Source organism: Dermacentor variabilis, unplaced genomic scaffold (assembly GCF_050947875.1).
Source record: "Dermacentor variabilis isolate Ectoservices unplaced genomic scaffold, ASM5094787v1 scaffold_14, whole genome shotgun sequence".
Classification (NCBI taxonomy): domain Eukaryota; kingdom Metazoa; phylum Arthropoda; class Arachnida; order Ixodida; family Ixodidae; genus Dermacentor; species Dermacentor variabilis.
This window is the reverse complement of record NW_027460302.1, coordinates 13,896,657-13,917,316: the sequence shown is the minus strand read 5'-3', so window position 1 is coordinate 13,917,316 and position 20,660 is coordinate 13,896,657. Positions and strand designations below refer to the sequence as shown.

Genomic DNA, 20,660 nt, shown 5'->3' with positions numbered 1-20,660 from the left:
TAAGTAAATCCCACGCAATGGGGGAGGTGATGTTATGTGAAGTATTTTACAGGTAGTTGGCTATGCCATAATGAAGTGTTGCTATCGGTCATTCCGAAATGAACACTCGTGTGAAACTTGCTTTTGAATCTCAAACGGAGGCGACCAACGACAGGTGGGTGTGCTGCTGCTGAGACACCCGGATCTTTTCATGTGACACATCTGGTTCCAATGCAGGTAGTGTGAGAGTTGCATGACAGAACTGGAATGACGACAATGCAACGAACACGATCGCATCACAAGCACAACCTCACATCTAGTGGCATAAGCTAATATACAACTTGGGCTACTGGGCTGGCATAAAAACATGTAAGAGTAACAACCCCCATTATTGAAATGTTTCAATACAAACTATAACAAAAATTAGTGATTTGTTGCACCTAAAAAACTACATGAAAAAATCCTATACTAACATAAGCAAATACACAATAAAAAGTCCATTACAGCAAAAGCAATATTGTATTACTCAAGCGACTTTATTTTATTGGTGAGGCCATCAAAGCAGAAATGCCAGAGGATAAGACTTTGCCAAGGCTCAAGCAAATGTCGTTTACTCCACTTCCTTTTTGGTGGAGTTTAATTTGCTGGTCATTGATGCTTGTACATGTTGACGTAGCTCCTGCCAGTCAGGGCAAAAGTTGATCTTATTATGATTATGGCATGCAGTTTCTCAGCTCCAAGCCCAGCTGCTGCTCTTTTTTTTAGCATAGCTTCTTTAAGTTGCATCAATAATATAAAGTTAATATGTGCTGGGCCAATGTGCGGACATTTCTGTACTCTTGAATGTCATCCTATTTTTTTACTTTTCCCATTTCTGCCCAGAATGACGCAGTTGATTTGATTTCCAAGGTTGCTTTTGCATTGCTTGTAACTAAGTTTGGAAGGCAGCATTCTCCACTCTTTTTCTGTCCTTCCTGGATTAAAGGGAAGCTGAAAGCTTTTCCAGAAAAAACTAGTTAAGAGCAGTACGTCGTGGTTTTCAACCCTCTGAATTCGAATATCGCATCGAAATTGAGTGAAAGAAAGTGCAAACATATTTTATTTCGACGAAAAGTGCAGCAGCAGACACGCCCAGCTCGCGCGCCTCGTTTTCGCCTGTGATTGGTCGGGCACCTCGTGACGTCAACAATGGTGTTCGTCCGGACCGACTGCTGCCGCTACACACGAAGCACGGTGCAAGGTAGTTTGGTGGTGTTTTGCTGAGACGGTCATGGGAATTTTCGAGAGCTTGCGTTTCTCCGAGGAGTTCGGCGTTAAGTCCAAACTCCACGAGAGCGATTTTGCGTGCGACGGTGACGAGCGAGGGCTTTGAGCGACAAAATGGGCCGTCGCTTGAACAGATCGCTTGGTGTTGTTGCTCGATCGCTCGTTTCTAGAAATCTAGAATGCGTCTCTCGTCGCCCGGAAGTGCTATGAGCGACTAGCCAATAGTGTGAAGCCGGAACTGGATGTGCATAACTCAAATACTACTGTTTGTCGCACGAAACGAGCAAACTATTGAATTTTCCACGTGCAAGAATAAGAACCTAGTGCAAGACCTTCAGAAATATATTATGCTCCTTTTTCAGCAAAATACATCAACTTAAATTGATGAAGCATGCGTCACGCTAGTTTCGGCGCGTATATTGCTGCCCTCATACCGGGAAGTCGTCGCTCAAAGCCGTCGCTCGCATGGAGTTCGGCTTGCAGGCGACGAGTGAACGCGACAGCCATCGCCTCGCTTGTTGCGCTGTCGCTGTCGCGTGTAAGATCACTTGTAAGGGGTTTATACTTTACTCCCTACATGTGCGAGCCGATTGTGAAGAGCCGGCCTCTCCAAGAAGCAAGAAATGCTGGTGCAAGCACTGCTTTCCACGAGAACGAAGGCGAAGTGTTAGCAGCTCCTTGCGTTAGAAATGTTCTTCGGCGAGTACTGTATGTTTTTTGCTAAGCTGCATTCAGCGTTCCAGTTAGTACGTTAACGGGCAAATAACTGTAGTGTTATGCTCCTGCATGCCTCCTTGTAGAACGTAAGCGGTGATGCGATCTTCGGCACTTGTGCGCTGCCCCAAAGCTGTCGGCAATCTACACAGACGGTTGGTTTAAACGCAGGAAAAGTTCACCGGCTGTTGTAGCATGTGTAGTATAGAACCTCCACCAGCGCGCCATCCGCACGCTACTCGTAACCGGCGAATTCCGTCGGCTACGTGAGATGGTCAGTTTCTCTATGTGCGCGAGAGAAGGCGGAGCGCAGCGTCCTAGCGTGAGCAGGCTTTACAGCACATGCAACCTTCACGCTTGCACTGCGTTATGGTAGCTGCATGCATGCTGTTTCACAACACACGTGCGAATAGAAAATTCGCGGCGCTTGGTGATGAAACCTGCGTCAAGGGTGGGAGATAAACATGTACCTTCCGTTCAGCGTGCTAACACAAAGGAGAATCCAAAGCACGCATTATTGATAAACTCCGGTAGTAATCGTCACGGAAGTGGTTAGAGCACAACACTGTTGTTCTTGAGCACTTGAAGTTGTTTCGCTTCACAGCAGCCTCACACTTAGCTGAAAGCTTCTTGTCTTGCAGGAACTAATGGAACATCGGAACATCGTCGCGGCTGCTGGCGTTCATGCAAGCGTAGGCTGCACAGAATGCCGGCATGATCGGCCTACAAGTTCAATTGATGCTGCGCACGTCAAATACCACTCCTATAAACACACAAACAAAGGAATGTAGGGTCGAGCGAAGCAGATTAGGATGGCACGCACGCGGAAATAAGCCCGGTCAGGCATGGTCGCGGAGACTGCGAAGGAACGGAACACCAGTGCTGACGTCACTACGCCGCGGTTTCCGGTCTCTGTTCGCATCGTCAGCGTCAGCAGCAGCACGCGGCGCTCGACGGGAGGCGGAGCTACAGTGCAATTTTAACCGACGATTGCGTCGCTCCTAAGTGAAAAATCCCCCCCCAAATTTTACCTGCATGGTTTATAAGGTTGGGTTATAAGGTTGGGATGGGCGTCTTATTGAATTCGACAGACTCTTCAGCTTCCTTTTAAGCAACAAGTGAGAATACTGCTTCAAGTGGCACAGCAGTTGCTTTATTTCGTCCTCCAATGTAATAGCAGTTGCTACGAACTTAGCAAGAACCTGGTCCAGATGCGAGCAGTCGTTTGTTTACCTTCGTCACAGATGCCTGAAAGCGCAAATTATTGGCAGAAAATTTGCAGATCATGCACTTCAACTTGCTCACCAGCTTCAATGCATGTTGCTATGCAACGCTTGCAGCAGTTTGTCCAGCTAACATATTGCACTGCCAACAAAACTTGTGTGTCTCAATCAGCATCACTCTTTTCTCTGGTGTTTGGTCGGATGAAGTTCTGCAAGAGAAGACTCTGCCTAATCATCGCATGAATTCCTGAGTATACAACAACCAAAAGATTAATTGAATTGATTGGTTTAAGCAATGTAGGTAGTTGGGCGAGTTGGTTCAGCATTGCAGGCTTGTAAATGTATACAAGATACAAGGACAAAAGAAAGGACAAGAATCAGTAGTGCATGTGCTACGTGTGTGTTGTCCTTGTCCTTGTATTTTAGGTGCATTTACACGTCTGAAATGGTTTAAGCATGTCGCATCTCAGTTGCAACAGGTATGGCTGACTAGATTTTGTGTGGTTTTTAGTTTTGCTGCATGGGGTGTACATCTGAGAGAGAGAGAGAAAGGAACAAGAAAGGCCGGGTAGGTTAAGCAGAGGTACATCCACTTGGCTAGCCTGCATGGGCCTGAGGGTATTAGGGGTTAAAAGAAAAAAAGGAGGCATGTCGAGACAGTTCACTAGCACAGAAGACAGGTGGTGTTTATAAGTGCCTTTCCAATTCGTTTATTTTAGAAAGTCATGAGAGCATGTATGTACAGCTTTCTTCGATATGGCCAAGGACCCAGGATCCTAGCCTCTGTGAAAGGTCAACTATCCAGGTGGGTGGGTACACTCTAAAGGGGCTGACATTGAACATAAAAGTGGGTTCACTGACAGGGGAGGTGCTCAATGGTCTTTTTGCAGTTAAATTGGTCACATTTAATAACGAAGGACAGTGAATTTGTAAAGGCACTTGATCAAGTATGCCTCTAAATACCAGGGATTACAAAGAGGGCCCAGATGTCATAAATAGTTCAAATTGAGCTTTCTCTCACCAGGAAAGGGAGATGGTGATGTTGCTGCAGGTGCAAACATCTTTGAAAGTGGAGGCTAGTAAGTAACAATGGGTTCTTGAATATGTAGCCCAAGAGTTCACCACTTTCAAGCAAACGAAATGGTACTCAAGCAAGATTGTGGAATGTTGAATACGTGCTCTGAGCACTTTAGCATATATAGCTATGTAGGCAGAGAATAGGTCTCTCTGCTGATTGCAATTGTAATGTTTCAACAGTGAACAATCATGAGTGTGTTTTACACACAGTAGATTCAAGAAAATGCTTCCTCGACCATGGCTATATCACCAATTTAACCAATTTAACCAGTTCAGAGCTAAACTTACATTTCAAAATGCTAAAGGTCTCGTTAACGGCCATGCGCCTGCAACGTTCCAACGCGTGATGGACGTGGTTTTACCAGGATTAAGTGGCAGACCTGTCTCGTTTACTTGGATGACGTCATTGTCTTCGCCGGAAATTTCGACGATCACCTTAGGCGGCTTGCAACAGCACTAGAGGCCATCAAGTCATCAAGGCTCACTCTGAAGCCAGAAAAGTGCCGCTTCGCTTACGATGAGCTTCTGTTCCTAGGTCACGTCATCAGCAAGTCTGGAGTCTGCCCCGACCCGCAGAAGACAGCTGCCATTGCAAAGTTCCCACAGCCCATCGACAAGAAGGCAGTGCATAGATTTCTTGGCATGTGAGCCTCCTACAGGCGATTTGTCAAGGACTTTTCACGCATCGCTGAGCCGCTGACAAAGCTAGCTAAATGTGACGTTGAGTTCAAGCGGGGAACGCTGCAGGCCAACGCATTTCAAGAACTCAAACGATGCAAGCAGCCGTCGCCTGTACTTGTGCACTTCGATGAGCACGCCGATACCGAAATACACACTGATGCCAGTAGCCTAGGATTTGATGCCGTCCTAGTCCAGAAAAAAGATGGACATGAACACGTTATAGCTTACACTAGCCGGTCGTTGTCAAGAGCGGAAGGCAATTATTCTACAACCGAAAAGGAATGCCTCACCATCGTTTGGGCTACAGCGAAATTTCGCCCTTACCTATATGGCAGGCCATTCAAAGTGGTCAGCGACCATCATGCGTTGTGTTGGCTAGCTAACTTAAAGGACCCTTCAGGACGGGTGGCACGATGGAGCCTCAGACTATCAGAATACGACATCACTGTAATATACAAGTCCGGACGAAAACACTCTGACGCCGACTGCTTATCACGCGCCCCCATCGATCCCCCGCTGCAAGACGACGAGGACGACGACGCCTTCCTTGGAGTAATAAGTGCGGAAGACTTCACTGAACAGCAACGAGGAGACCCGGAGCTAGAAGCCCTAGTGGAGTATTTGGAAGGGCACACCGACGTTGTCCCTAGGGCATTCAAGGGTGGATTGTCTTCGTTCACGCTTCAAAAGAACCAACTCGTGAAGAACTTCTCACCAGTTCGTGCCCACTACCTTCTTGTTGTTCCGTCGGTGCTCCGTCCAGAAGCACTGCACGCCCCACATGACGATCCGACTGTTGGGCACCTCGGTTTCTCCCGGACGCTATCGAGGATGCAAGAAAGGTATTACTGGCCGCACCTAACCGCCGATGTCGGCCGTTACGTCAAGACATGCCGAGACTGTCAGTGACGCAAGACACCACCGACAAGGCCAGCGGGATTACTACAGCCGATCAAGCCTCCTTATCGACCTTTTCAGCAGATCGGGATGGACTTGTTAGGACCGTTGCCGACATCAACTTCCGGAAATAGGTGGATCGTCGTGGCGATGGACTATCTCACCCGTTTCGCTGAAACTAAAGCTCTACTGAAAGGCAGCGCAGCCGAAGCGTCAAAATTTTTCGTCGAGAGCATCCTGCTGCGACATGGTGCTCCAGAAGTCCTCATCACCGACAGAGGAACTGCTTTTACAGCAGAGCTCACCCAAGCCATTCTGGAATACAGCCAGACAAGTCACAGGAGGACAACTGCCTACCACCCGCAGACGAATGGTCTCACGGAGCGCCTGAACAAGACCCTCGCCGACATGCTAGCAATGTACGTCCACGTCAAACACAAGACCTGGGATGCCGTCCTGCCGTATGTAACATTCGCTTAGAAGACGGCGGTGCAAGAAACAACACAGATCACGCCGTTTAAGCTGGTTTACGGCATGAACCCGACGACGACGCTCGACGCCATGCTGCCGCTCCTCACTGAGGAGAATCTTGACGTCGCTAAATATCTCCAGCGCGCCAAAGAAGCCCGACAGCTCGCACGCCTGCGGATCAAGAACCAGCAGAGGACCAACAGCCGACACTACAACCTCTGACGATGCTTCGTCGAGTACCAGCCCGGCGACCGTGTTTGGGTATGGACCCCGATACGCCGACGGGGATTGAGTGAGAAGCTAGTGCGACGCTATGTCGGACCCTACAAGGTCATCCGACATATTGGCGCACTGGACTATGAGGTCGTGCCAGACGGCATTTTGCACTGAGAGTGGCGCCGCGCACGATCTGAAGTGGTCCACGTGGTGCGTCTTAAACCCTTTTACGGACGCTGACGAACTTCTTTTGTTGTTTTCGTTGCTACGAGTGGTTTTCTTTATTACTTTCGTTTGTTTGCAGCATCGGGTCGATGCTTTTTAAGAGGGGGCTATTGAGACGTGTACTTATCTTTATCGGGCGACCACGTTTCGCCGCCTAACAAATGTTATCACACAGCACGGGACGTGGCCGCATGTATCCGAAATTTCTGGAAAGTTATCGATGCTTCTATCCGCTGTCTGTTGTCTCCGAACCTTGTGTTATCTGATTTCATCGCCTGACGCGAATGGTGTAGAATTTTGTGGAAGGCACGCGGGTCCCCACGATTAGTCTGGAACATTCGACGATTGCTGTATAAAAGCCGACGCGCTTGACCCGCCGATCAGATTTTCGACGATCGCCGACCGTGTTCGCCACTATCGTTGTGCTATAAGTGTAGCCTGTTTTTGTGGGTACAGGTTCGCCCAATAAAAGTTAGCTTTGTCTTTCACAGTATTGCTACTGTGTTCTTCAACGTCACCACCACGTGACAATATTTATTAAACCAAGGCTTAGATTTATCATTCGGTATTGGTGACTAGAGGTACGTACTTGACAAAGCGGAAATGGCGTTTTTAAAAAGTACCCAGTTATCATCAATGTTACCGTTTTGGAAGGACGACAACAAGAAGGTTTCATTAAAGAATGCGTCCAGGTCAGTATTCATTTTAGCATAGTTAGCCTTATTATATTCGCAAATCTGTTTAACCGTGACTCCCGTAAATTTTAAATGCACAGTAATTTGTAACTGAAGCAGTTATGGTCACTAAAACCATCTAGACAAGAAATTGTACCCACTGTTTCAGGAGCGTTAGTGAAAATCAGGTCTCTGACAACTTGAAATAAGTTGTTAAGTTAATGAATAATAAGAGCTCTCTGACAACTTGAAATAAGTTGTTAAGTTAATGAATTCAACCGACTTGTGACCAGGGGATGATAGCTGCGGCCAATCAATGTTCGGAAAGTTAAAGTCACCGAATATGTAGATATTCTCCACAGAATAAAAAAATATTGTTTTGTTGCATTGTCAATACTGTAACGTAATTATTCTACAAACGATTGGTCATAATCAGGCAGACGATAGCAAGAACCAATTAATAATTTGACAGATAAGGATGAGCACGCAACCCAGATAATTTCAAGCGTGAGTTAGTGTCTATGATATGCGATGAAATATTTAGATTAACAGCTACTTAAGACGCCACCTACTCTTTTTTCTGTGTGGTCACGCCTATATACGTTGTACACAGGGCAATCATGAAAAATTTCGTTGTTGGTTATTTCGGGTCGTAGCCAAGTCTCTGTCAAAACGATAATGTCAGAATGACTGTCTTCGATAAAAGAACACACCAGATCGCACTTTGGGAGTAGGCTTCGAATTTTAGGGAAAGATAAGGATATGGACTGTACTGATGAAATTGATTGGGTTATTTGCGGCACGTCTCTACAAATATCGTTTCCTAGCTATCTTGAGATGAAATGACCTTGTCAGTTGCGTGATCATACATGTAAGTATTATTGTCAATATGTAGCTTGTCTATTGACAGCTTGAATGCTTTGTTTTGTGTTTTGGCAAATTCAACTAACTTCCTCCTAGCAAGCCGCGTCGATGGCGAAAAGTCTTCTCGAATCGAGAATGAAGATCCCTTAAGTTTGTGCGATATCACGGAGCGATGCTCAAGGGACGAGCCGCCGCGAGAACGACGACGAAGTGGGTCTGTGCCCTTGGCGCGAGTGAATGTCGGCCTGGCGCTCTGACTCCAGTCCAGTGTAAATAGCCTCTTTCCTCTGTGTCTTTCTACATGTAACATTCTGGTGGAGGTCAGCAATCCGCATCCTCGCCACGGAACTCCGGAGTGGTCGGTACATCGAGCTTGTCACCATGCCTCCCGGTGACGAGCCGCCTCTGCAACGGCTTCGGCTGGTCTGACTGCTCCAATCGTCACGGTTGCCCAACTTCGCGACCCTGGTGTGTTCTCTGGTCTGGAGGGACAGGACGTTGACGAATGGATCAAGCTATATGAACATGCCAGCGCTAATAACAGGTGGGACCCAACCTATATGCTCGCCAATGTCATCTTTTATCTTGGCGGCACCCCACGCGTGTGGTACCAGATGCATGACGACGAGATAAACAGTTGGGACAGTTTCAAAGAAAAGCTCAGGGAACTGTTCGGCGACCCCATTGGCCGCAAAGTTGCCGCGAGAAAGGCTCTTGCGTCTCGTGTTCAGACATCTACAGAGCCAAACGTTTCATACTTCTTCGACGTCTTGGCTCTATGCCGCAAAGCTGACGATGCTATGTCTGAATCAGATAGTAAAGTGTCACATGTTCTAAAAGGCATCGTCAACGACGCTTTCAATTCGCTTGTTTTCGGCAACGTCTCAACAATCGACGCCATCATTAAAGAATGCCGTCATCTTGAACAAGCCAAGAGCCGCCGTATCACACACCACATCACGTGGCTAGCCAACACCGCTGCTACGTCGACGTGTGAGGGTCGACCGCATCAGGCCAACACCTGTGACGACGTCACCCATATTGTTCGCCGCGAGCTTGAGGCCGCTTGTTCGCCAGCTTTCTCCACGACGCCTCCCGATCCGCCAGCAACCACGATTGCCATGATTCAGGCCGTAATCAGACAGGAATTTGAGAATATGGGTCTGAAGTCCGTGTGTTCAACATCTCAACCCAGCGTTCCCCAATTCTCTACCAGCCCTCCTCGTCCCCGACAGTCCTTTTCCACCACATCTCGCCGCAACCCGTCTGAATGGCGTATCCCTGATGACAGACCAATCTGCTTCCACTGCTGTCGCATGGGCCACGTCGCTCGTCACTGCCGCAACCGATGGCCATCGCCTTCTCGGACATACGCCGCCACTTATTCCCGCACCTTTGGACCTTCTGTTCCATATGCCACCCGCCATGAACCCACTGCCACTGATGCCCCTGCTCCGACACTTCGCTACAGCCGCTCGCCCTCACCTCGATGCCATCAGTCTCATTCGCCCCAACACCGCCGCTTCTCTTTGCAGCCTATCGCCTCCCGGGCCCAGCCAGAAAACTAGGCACTGCAGCTTCCGGAGGTGAAGCTGCGTTGTCGACACTGCCCTCAAATCCTCTGCTCATGTTAAACTCGAACCAAAACCTTGTTGACGTTGACGGCTATGCTGTCACGGCATTATCGATACAGGGGCACATCTTTCTATTATGAGCAGAACTTTTTGTTGGGCTAGTTGGTGCATGTTACTGAAGTACTAAAGCGCCAAACAGACGACACAAGAAGAGACACGGACGAGCGCTTACTAACAACTGATGCTTTATTGATGGAAACACACAATATATATACGCAAATCTAGCGGCGCAACTCACACGTCGAAAATCACATGTTAATAGGCAAAAGGTGATAAAACAATTGTAAAGATTACGCTCGGGATAATGACACGTGGTGTATAGGGCCAAATGATCATAAATGATAATGGTTACGCGATACACAAAACCCTGCCGTAAGGGAGTACCCCATTAAAAACTTGTGGCGACGAGCGACCACGTAGACCGGTAAAGTCTCGGGCTCTCGCAGGAGAGGAAGAACCGACACTCGATCGCTTAGCATAGCATTCTTTTTAATAATCTCCTTCGGAACGCTAGCCCATGCCGGAGCGTGCCAGCCGCTCGAGCCTCGTGTAGACGCGAGCGTCTACGTCATCTCTCGTGCGACGCCGATGCTGCTGCCGCTACAAACTAAAAGATTAAGATTTTTCACCGAGCGCAGGCGGCGCAGCAACATGCTCAGTTCTAACTAAGGGCTTCTAAAAAGGACATTTTTTATGGTTGCCTGACGCATTCGAGGCCCTTCCTTTTAATGTGGAAGGCTTCCTTCAGCTCATGGGCAACACTGTCTCGACTTCTGTCCAGAACAATGGTATCTCTTAGGCGAGGCTAGCACCCTCACTCTTTGCAATGGACGACCATATTGGATCCAGTTCCTTTTTCCTGCGAGCATTTGCGTTCTTTTAACCTTTCATTTAAACACCGCCCCGTTTGTCCAATGTAAACCTTTTTGCATGAGAGCGAAATCTGATAAACTACCCCTTCCTTGCAACTGACAAGTGGATTGGTATGCTGGGTTCCGCAGGTCGCGCATTCTGTTTTTTGGTTGTTAACGCGGGCGCACAATGTAGCAAGTTTTGAAGGGGCTGAGGAAACAACTGGGACTTTGAATTTACTCGCGACCTTTTTCAGGTTGTGAGCTACGCGGTGAGAGCACGGTACGACTATGGGTCTTAATCTCCTGGTTTGTCCTTGCGTGTTTTTTCTTGCTTTACCTTTTATCTTCTGGAGCCTACTGGAAGGTGCCTACTGGAAGGAGTAGACGCTCTGTCAAGGACAGTTTCGAGGAGATCATCGAACAACCGATCTGGAATTAACAAAGTTGTCACCTTCTTCAAGGACAATGGCCTGCTCCTTTTACAGGCTGACAAGGAAGGAGGCTTCGTTGTGGTCCCGCAAGGAATTTACAAGGAGAAGGCCTGCTGAGCTGTGGAAAAGAATTTCGCCACGTCAAACCTCAAGCCGGCTAGAGTGAAATCTCAGGCCGTGTCCCTCTGCAAGGAAGTGGAACTAGGAAAGATAGCAAACGCCATAAGTAAGTGCAAAAACAAGACTTTGGGCATATTTTTTACCACCAAGACCCACAAAGAAGAAGTTCCGTTCCGGTGTATCGTGAGCGAAAGGGAATCTTGGCAATGTCATGTTAGCCAGTTTCTCTTAAAGCATTTGAGTTCACTTCACATAGAAGATCCTTTCGAAACAAGGAACTCCTATGATGTGGTAGGATTTTCGCAGTCCTGCGGTACCGTAGGTAGTTTTTCCTCGGTCGATGTTAAGGATCTTTTCTATTCCATCCCATACAAGGAACTGTTTTTAGCCGTCCAGGCCTGGATTGAAAAGAAAGGCACTATTCCATTTCAGAATTCTGTGGGCATGTCAGTTGAAAATTTCATAAGGCTTCTGAAGTTTTATCTTAGTTCCACGCTAGTTCAGTTTGAAGATAGGGTTTATGTTCAGAAGAAGGGCATCTGCATAGGGTCCTGTGTAGCCCCTATCTTAAGCAATATTTTTCTTTCGGCTGTTCATAGCATTTTGGACAGTATGCTTGACAAACATAAGGTTTTGAAAGTGTTTAGATATGTAGATGATTTCCTAATTGTGTTAAACAGACAGGATCCATCTGACCACCAAGAATCTGTCAAAGAAATGCTACCGATTTTTTATAAAATATACCCATGGTTTAGAATACACCTTTGAACTGGCAAAGAACAATAAGTTACAGTTTTTAGACCTCGAGCTCAGCCTGGGAGCAGAAGTGCACTGGAAATACCACCCCTGAGTACAAAAAGAGCTATTGTCTTATGAGTCAGTTCACTCTAAGATCGTAAAAAGAGCGATAGCCACTGGGGCATTGGAATCGGCTGCCAGGAAATCATGTAACCATGGTATACGAAGCAGCTTCCAACTGCAGATTGAAAGGCTAACGGAGGCGGGGTTCCCAGAGACAGTTCTAAGTCCAGTAGTAGAGTGCCTGCTCCAGAAGATAAAAGGTAAAGCAAGAAAAAACACGTAAGGACAAACCAGGAGATTAAGACCTGTAGTCGTACCGTACTCTCACCGCGTAGCTCACAACCTGAAAAAGGTCGCGAGTAAATTCAAAGTCCCGGTTGTTTTCTCAGCCCCTTCAAAACTTGCTACATTGTGCGCCCGCGTTAACACCAAAAAACAGAATGCGCGACCTGCAGAACCCAGCATACCAATCCACTTGTCAGTTGCAAGGAAGGGGTAGTTTATCAGATTCCGCTCTCATGCAAAAAGGTTTACATTGGACAAACGGGGCAGTGTTTGTCCAATGAAATTGAAAACTAAAAGATTAAGATTTTTCACCGAGCACAGGCGGCGCAGCAACATGCTCAGTTCTAACTAAGGGCTTCTAAAAAGGACATTTCTGATGGTTGCCTGACGCATTCAAGGCCCTTCCTTTTAATGTGGAAGGCTTCCTTCAGCTCACGGGCAACGCTGTCTCGACTTCTGTCCAGAACAATGGTATCTCTTAGGCCAGGCCTGCACCCGCACTCTTTGCAATGGATGGCCATATTGGAACCAGTTCCTTTTTCCTGTGAGCATTTGGGTTCTTTTAACCTTTCATTTAAACACTGCCCCGTTTGTCCAATGTAAACCTTTTTGCATGAGAGCAGAATCTGATAAACTACCCCTTCCTTGCAACTGACAAGTGGATTGGTATGCTGGGTTCTGCAGGTCGCGCATTCTGTTTTTTGGTGTTAACGCGGGCGCACAATGTAGCAAGTTTTGAAGGGGCTGAGAAAACAACCGGGACTTTGAATTTACTCGCGACCTTTTTCAGGTTGTGAGCTACGCGGTGAGAGTACGGTACGACTACAGGTCTTAATCTCCTGGTTTGTCCTTACGTGTTTTTTCTTGCTTTACCTTTTATCTTCTGGAGCAGGCACTCTACTACTGGACTTAGAACTGTCTCTGGGAACCCCGCCTCCGTTAGCCTTTCAATCTGCAGTTGGAAGCTGCTTCGTATACCATGGTTACATGATTTTCTGGCAGCCGATTCCAATGCCCCTGTGGCTATCGCTCTTTTTACGATCTTAGAGTGAACTGACTCATAAGACAATAGCTCTTTTTGTGCTCGGGGGTGGTATTTCCAGTGCACTTCTGCTCCCAGGCTGAGCTCGAGGTCTAAAAACTGTAACTTATTGTTCTTTGGCAGTTCAAGGGTGTATTCTAAACCATGGGTATATTTTATAAAAAATCGGTAGCATTTCTTTGACAGATTCTTGACTCCCTTGTGGCGGGGTTTTGTGTATCGGGTAACCATCATCATTTATGATCATTTGGCCCTATACACCACGTATCATGGTCCCGAGCGTAATCTTTACAACTGTTTTATCGCCTTTTGCATGTAAACATGTGATTTTTGACGTGTGAGTTGCGCCGCCAGATTTGCGTATATATATTGTGTGTTAACGTCAATAAAGCATCAGTTGTTAGTAAGCACTCGTCCATGTCTCTTCTTGTGTCGTCTGTTTGGCGCTTTAGTACTTCAGTTTCTATTATGAGTGCTGCCTTCCAGCGACAACTGAACAAGCTCCTCACCCCAGCGTTGGCACGCGTTGTCCGCGTTGCGAATAGTGGTACTGTGCCTATCATCGGCATGTGTACGGCATGTGTAGGCATCGCCGGCCGCCACACTCCTGTCCTATTCACCGTGATTACTCATTGCCCCCACGACCTCATTCTCGGCCTCGATTTTCTCTCCGCGCATTCTGCTTTTATTGACTGCTCTGCCTGTACCCTTCGCCTTGAGTTGCCGATTCTCGCAGAATCTTCTGACACCCCAGTACCACCTACGCCCCACCGTCTTTATTCGCCTGCCGCCAAAATCAATAGTCTATACTGAACTCTTGTCTTCCCCACCAGTCCCTGATGGCGAGTATCTCGTCACTCCTCTGTACGACATTCCACTACAGTATGACGTTACTGTGCCTCACAGTATACTTACTATTACTGCGAACCGCACTTTCATGCCTATCTTTAACTTTGGATTGGCAAAGCAAATTTTACCACAAGGTATTTGCCTTGCCAACGTTGATTGTCTCAGCGACCATCACGTGGCAACTTTATAGACCGATGCTTCTTGCGAGCTTAGCAGGTCCATCGTGCATGCCTCGGCCACCGATCCCAAGATACTGAAAATGGTTTATTTATTTATTTGCTTATTTATTATTTCCCTCAGGGCTTACAAGAAGCATTATAGAGGGGAGGGGCTTTAGTATATCAGTACATATCAAATAAATACAAGGAGAAGTGAAGAACAGTTACACTGCAAATAAGATATAGCAACAACAGGTAAATGAGCACAAAAGTAACAACGCAAAAATGAACACTTAAAAATCAAATAACAAGAATACAAAACGAAAACACGGAATAATAGCAATGAAAGAAAATGATAGCAGTAGGTGACAACATTAGTGACGCAGTTTTGAAGTAGGCTTATAATTCGTTTGATAGTGCTCTGCGAAAACGGTGTGTATCAGTGATAGCGACTAGTGATGCAGGCAGGTGGTTCCACTCAAGACATGTTCTCGACAAGAACGAGTATGAGTAGGTAACTGTGCGCTGCGCAGGTACACGAACTTTGAAGCTATGATCGATACGTGCGGAGACATAAGATGCTGGTGTAATGTACCGGGACTTGAGCTCGGGGTTATGATGGTAAATTTTATGAAAGAGGGAGAGACGAGATAATTTTCATCGGGAAGAGAGAAGGGGAATGCGAAGAGCAAGTTTCATGTTAGTAACGCTAGAAGTGCGGTGATAATTGTTAAGAATGAAACGGACCGATCGATTTTCCACACTTTCAAGGATATTTATTAGAGTAGCATGTCCAGGGTCCCATATCGAGCATGCGTATTCGAGGTTAGGTCTGACATAAGTGACGTAGAGTTGTTGTTTTAATTTCGGTGGAGCTAAAGAAAAGTTACGTCTGAGATAGCCTGGCATGCGGTTAGCTTTCGACGTGATGTATTCGATGCGTCTTTTCCATGAAAGATTGTTAGCAATATGCACACCGAGATATTTGTAAAAAGTACTGCGCAAGGAGAAACGAGAAGAGAGGGGGTTAACCGAGGGTCCCGATTTTTATTAGTCATATCATAAGAAGCCAACAGACACTGACACCAAGGACAACATAGGGGAAATTACTTGTGCTTAATAAATGAAATAAAGAAACGATAAATTAACGGAAATTAAAGTGGATGAAAAAACAACTTGCCGCAGGTGGGAACCGAACCCACAACCTTCGCATTTCGCGTGCGATGCTCTACCAATTGAGCTACCGCGGCGCTGTTTCCCCATCCACTTTCTTGGGGAAACAGCGCCGCAGTAGCTCAATTGGTAGAGCATCGCACGCGAAATGCGAAGGTTGTGGGTTCGGTTCCCACCTGCGGCAAGTTGTTTTTTCATCCACTTTAATTTCCGTTAATTTATCGTTTCTTTATTTCATTTATTAAGCACAAGTAATTTCCCCTATGTTTTCCTTGGTGTCAGTGTTTGTTGGCTTCTTATGATATGACTAATAAAAATCGAGACCCTCGGTTAACCCCCTCTCTTCTCGTTTATTACATAACGAGGGTCTCGAATTCGGCAACATTGATGCCTTCAGGTAGCATGTGTGGGTTTATTGACCAGGTGCCTTCACCCAAAAAGATGACGTTCTCGTGACGCCTGCGGCAAAAAGGGCGTTCCACGTCCGCCGCCAAGGTCTGTGAGTGGTGGCGCTGGCTAACACTCCCAGGGTTCTACTAGTACACATAAATACCCGAGAAAGTGGATGGGGAAACAGCGCCGCAGTAGCTCAATTGGTAGAGCATCGCACGTGAAATGCGAAGGTTGTGGGTTCGGTTCCCACCTGCGACAAGTTGTTTTTTCATCCACTTTAATTTCCATTAATTTATCGTTTCTTTATTTCATTTATTAAGCACAAGTAATTTCTCCTATGTTGTCCTTGGTGTCAGTGTTTGTTGGCTTCTTATGATGGGTCAAGAAGAGTATCATTAAGTATGTAGGCGAGGCAAGCTGACTGGTTACGAGAAATTCTCATTGTTTTGCATTTAGAAGTGTTTAGTTCCATAAACCAAAGCTTGCACCATGCTGCAGTGTTAGTGAGATCATCCTGGAGTGTTAAAGTATCGTAAGTGCTTTCAATCTTGCGGTATATAACACAGTCGTCAGCAAATAGAAAAATGGAACTTGCAATTTGGTTAGGAAGATCACTGATATAAATTAAGAAAAGTAAGGGTGCTAAAACAGAGCCTTGAGGTACCCCTGAACCGACCGGAACTTCAGGAGAATCATTATCATTAATACTTACATATTGTGTACGGTTAGAAAGAAACTCTCGAATCCAGTTGAAGACCAGGGGATCAATATTTAGCTGGCTGAGTTTTAGTAGGAGTAAGTGGTGGTTAACTCTGTCGAAGGCTTTTGCAAAATCTAAAAATGTACAGTGTACTATAAAGCCAGCGTCTAGAAAACTATGGAGATCGCTACAATATGTTAATAACTGCGTTTCGCAAGAGAAGGACTTACGAAACCCATGTTGACTGTTATGAAAAAACCGGTTTGATTCCAAAAAGTTGACAAGATGAGAGAAAATTATGTGTTCAAATATTTTACATGGTACTGATGTCAAGGAAATAGGTCTGTAGTTGTATGGGTTATGGGTGTCGCCTGACTTCTGAAGTGGAATCACCTTTCCTTTTTTCCAGTCTCTGGGCAAGGAGCTATTGTTCAGAGATTTTGTAAAAATCAAGTTTAATATAATGGAACTACATTCGGTAGTACTTTGCAAGAATTTGGACGTAATGCTATCAATACCGCATGAAGAGGATATTTTTAGATTGTTAATAATAGAGCAGATACCAGATGAGTCGAGTAAAATCGGCTCCATTGGAAAGAAACTGGGTGCTATGAATGGTGGAGAGCTGCCAGAGTGAGTGGGGCAAAATGAATGGGTGAAAGCGATGTTAAGTGCAGACGCGCAATAGCGGCTTGGGATTATCTCACCTAATTCATTAGTAAGAGTTAATACCTTGACTATCGCGGTTTTTCACGACGTTCCAAAAGCGTCTGGGATTCGTTCTGAGTAATGATGGAAGTGTGGTGTTATAGAAATTAAACTTAGTTTCTTTTAAAGCATTGGAGTAGACTTTTGCTGCGACGGCATAAGCGGACCACTTGTCAGTAGTTGACGATTGTTTTGCAGCACGGAAAAGTCTGGCTTTTTTGTTAGATAGTCGGTTAAGGTGTCTGGTGTACCACGGCGCGTTAGATGATTGATAAACCTTTCTTAAGGGAATGTATTTGTTTATTAGATGCATTGCTTTAGCTTCAAATGATGCCCACAATTCTTCGACTGATGCATTAGTGTAAGATATATAAAAACTGTCGAGGAAGGAAGAAAGGTCGGCGTTGATAGCGTCAAAGTTAGCTTTATTATAATCTCTGATAAGCCTAAAGTGCTTGTTCCTTTTAGCAGTTGGTACAGAGATAGAAAAATGTATCACGTCGTGACCACTGAGCCCTGGCAGGCGAGTTATTGTTGATACAATTTCAGGTGATGACGTTAGTATCAAATCTAGTAAGGAGGATGTCGTAGAAGTAACATGTGTAGGAAGGCGGACTAGTTGCGATAAGCTGAAATCCAAGCATGTGGCTAGGAAGCTACTAGTTTCGGCGGGAGCAGGTTCTGCAAACGGACATATATGAGACCATTGGATTGATGGAAAATTAAAATCACCTAGAAGAAAAACTGGTATACCGGGAAATCTGGCTGATATCTGGCTTAGACAATCATGAATTGCCTCGCAAAAAGAGCTGTTGGAGTTAGGCGGGCGGTAACAAATTCCAAAAACCATTTTTTTAAAAGCAATGGTTATACACACCACACTATTTCTAAATTACATTGAATGTTCAAAAGAGTGCATTCAAAGCATTCATTCATGGCAATGAGGACACCGCCACCCGTTCTCTCAGCATGGTCACGACGATATACGGTGAATCTTTTCTTGCACTGAAAAAGTTCACGGGTTGAAATTTTGTCAGGTAGCCATGTTTCAGTCAGCAATATTATATCAGCATCTGTATCATTAATTAAGGCGCTTAGATTGTCCCTTTTCGGGATAAAACTGCGAATATTTGTAGAAAGCACAGAAAGCACTGACGGGTTGCCACCACCCCTCGCACTGTCCTAGCTAGCGGCAGAGTAGGTACGGCCTGAGCGGGTCGCCCTCGGGGAAAGGGCATCGGCACTTGGCGAAGTGGTGTCAGATTGTAAGGAAGGCGTTTCGCAGGCAGAATTCTGGGAAGCATCGTACATGTAACACTTTTTGTTTGCATATAGCCGTCTGTACCGCAGCTTGAAAGGCGTTTTGAGACCAAGGCCGAATTCCACCAGTTTTTTACGGGCATGGCGAGTTGGTGCAGAGAAATCTTCAGTAATGCTGATGCCGGTACCCTGCAAGGCAGGCCGCTTAGATAATAAGAGTTCTTTGGATTTGAAGCAAGAAAATTTAACAATGAGTGGCCGATGTTTGTCTGCCACATATCTACCAATTCTGTACGCACGTGCTATGTCTTTAGATGACATGTGAATGTCCAGCCTGTCACGGGCCATAGCGATAACTTTTTCTTCAGACTGGCGGGCATTCTCATCTGAAGTGTCCAATATGCCGTGAAACAACAAGTTGTCCCGTCGAGACCTATCTTCGGCTTCGTCAAGGCGGGCTTGTAGCTCAGCCGCCTCTTGTTCCACGCGGTTTAGCGATTGACGTGTCTTAGCTAGTTCTTGCTGCAGATTTGGAAGATTGTTAATCCTATTTTCTACAGTTTGCAACCGCACGGTAATGTCGGTCACAATAGCAGAAACCGTCTCGTGGGAAATCTTAAGATCCGCCATTGCCTGTGACATACTGGATTGGTTAGATTCGATCCGAATACAGCGCTCATTTGTTTCTTCGACCATCTGAATTAGTTCCGCCATGGCCTTGTCAGGCCCCGGATTTTCTTCAATGTCGCCACAAAGCAAAAGCAGCAGTTGCGACGGACCTATCTTCTGTGCAGGCTGAAGACCTTTACCAAGTACTATCGTCCTACAGAGATATTTTCGACTTCGACGATCGCCCTTTAGGCCAGACGCTCGTGGTCAAGCATTGGATTCTCACTGGCGATGCTACTCCTATTGACCGACGATTGTATCGAGTTTCTGCATCGGAACACCAAGTAATTCAAGATGAAGTGAACAAAATGCTAGACAAAAACATCATTGAGCTTTCTTCGAGTCGCTGGGCATCACCTGTAGTGTTGGTTAAGAAGAAGGATGGCACGTGGCGCTTCTGTGTAGACTACCGTCATCTGAACAACATTACTAAGACTAAGAGGGACGTCTACCCGGTCCCACGTATAGATGACGCCCTTGAGTGCCTCCACGGTTCCAGCCATTTCTTTTCTATTGATCTTCGTTCTGGATACTGGCAGATTGCTCTTGACGATATGGACAGAGAAAAAAATGCGTTCATCACACCTGATGGCGTATACCAATTTAAAGTAATGCCGTTTGGATTATGCAACGCCCTGCCACCTTTGAGCGTATGATGGACTCCTTGCTCCGAGTTTTCAAATGGTCCGCATGTCTCTGCTACCTCGACGATGTCACTGTCTTCCCGCCCACGTTCGACACTCACCTTGAGCGTCTAACAGCTATACTTGATGTATTTCAAAAGGCAAAGCTGCAACTTAATTCGTCCAAATGTCGTTTCGGCCGCCACCAAATTACTGTTCTGGGCCACCTAGTTGATGCTTCCGGAGTACAGCCTGATCCCAACAAAATTTGCGCTGTCCGAGACTTTCTGGTTCCGAAGACAGCCGCAGACGTTCGAAGTTTTGTATGGCTGTGCTCGTACTTTCGTTTTATTCAAGATTTTGCGGCAATTGCTAGACCCCTCACTAATCTTCTGAAGAAAGCCGTACAATTCTCCTGGGGTACTGCACAAGCCGCCGCCTTCTCTTGTCTCGTTACTCTTCTCTCCTCACCACCCATTCTCGCCCACTTCGACCCTGATGCCCGTACAGAATTGCGTACACATGCCAGCAGTCATGGCGTAAGTGCCGTCTTAGCCCAGCGTCAGCGTGGCCAGGATCATGTTATTGCTTATGCGAGCCACCTCCTCACACACATCGGAGCGCAACTATTCCATTCCGGAACAAAAATGCGTTGCTGTAGTCTGGGCGGTTG

The 20,660-nt window shown here is 46.3% G+C and overlaps 1 protein-coding gene and 1 non-coding gene across 4 annotated transcripts in view; one reads left to right on the top strand and one right to left on the bottom strand.

Annotated features, from left to right (window-relative positions):
• The window catches only part of TTLL12 (Tubulin tyrosine ligase-like 12), a 386,517-nt gene that overhangs the window by 28,903 nt on the left and 336,954 nt on the right, over nt 1-20,660 (bottom strand). The window lies entirely within an intron of this gene.
• TRNAS-UGA (transfer RNA serine (anticodon UGA)) lies at nt 16,213-16,285 on the top strand. The gene has a single exon. It is a non-coding gene; the product is annotated as a tRNA-Ser (tRNA).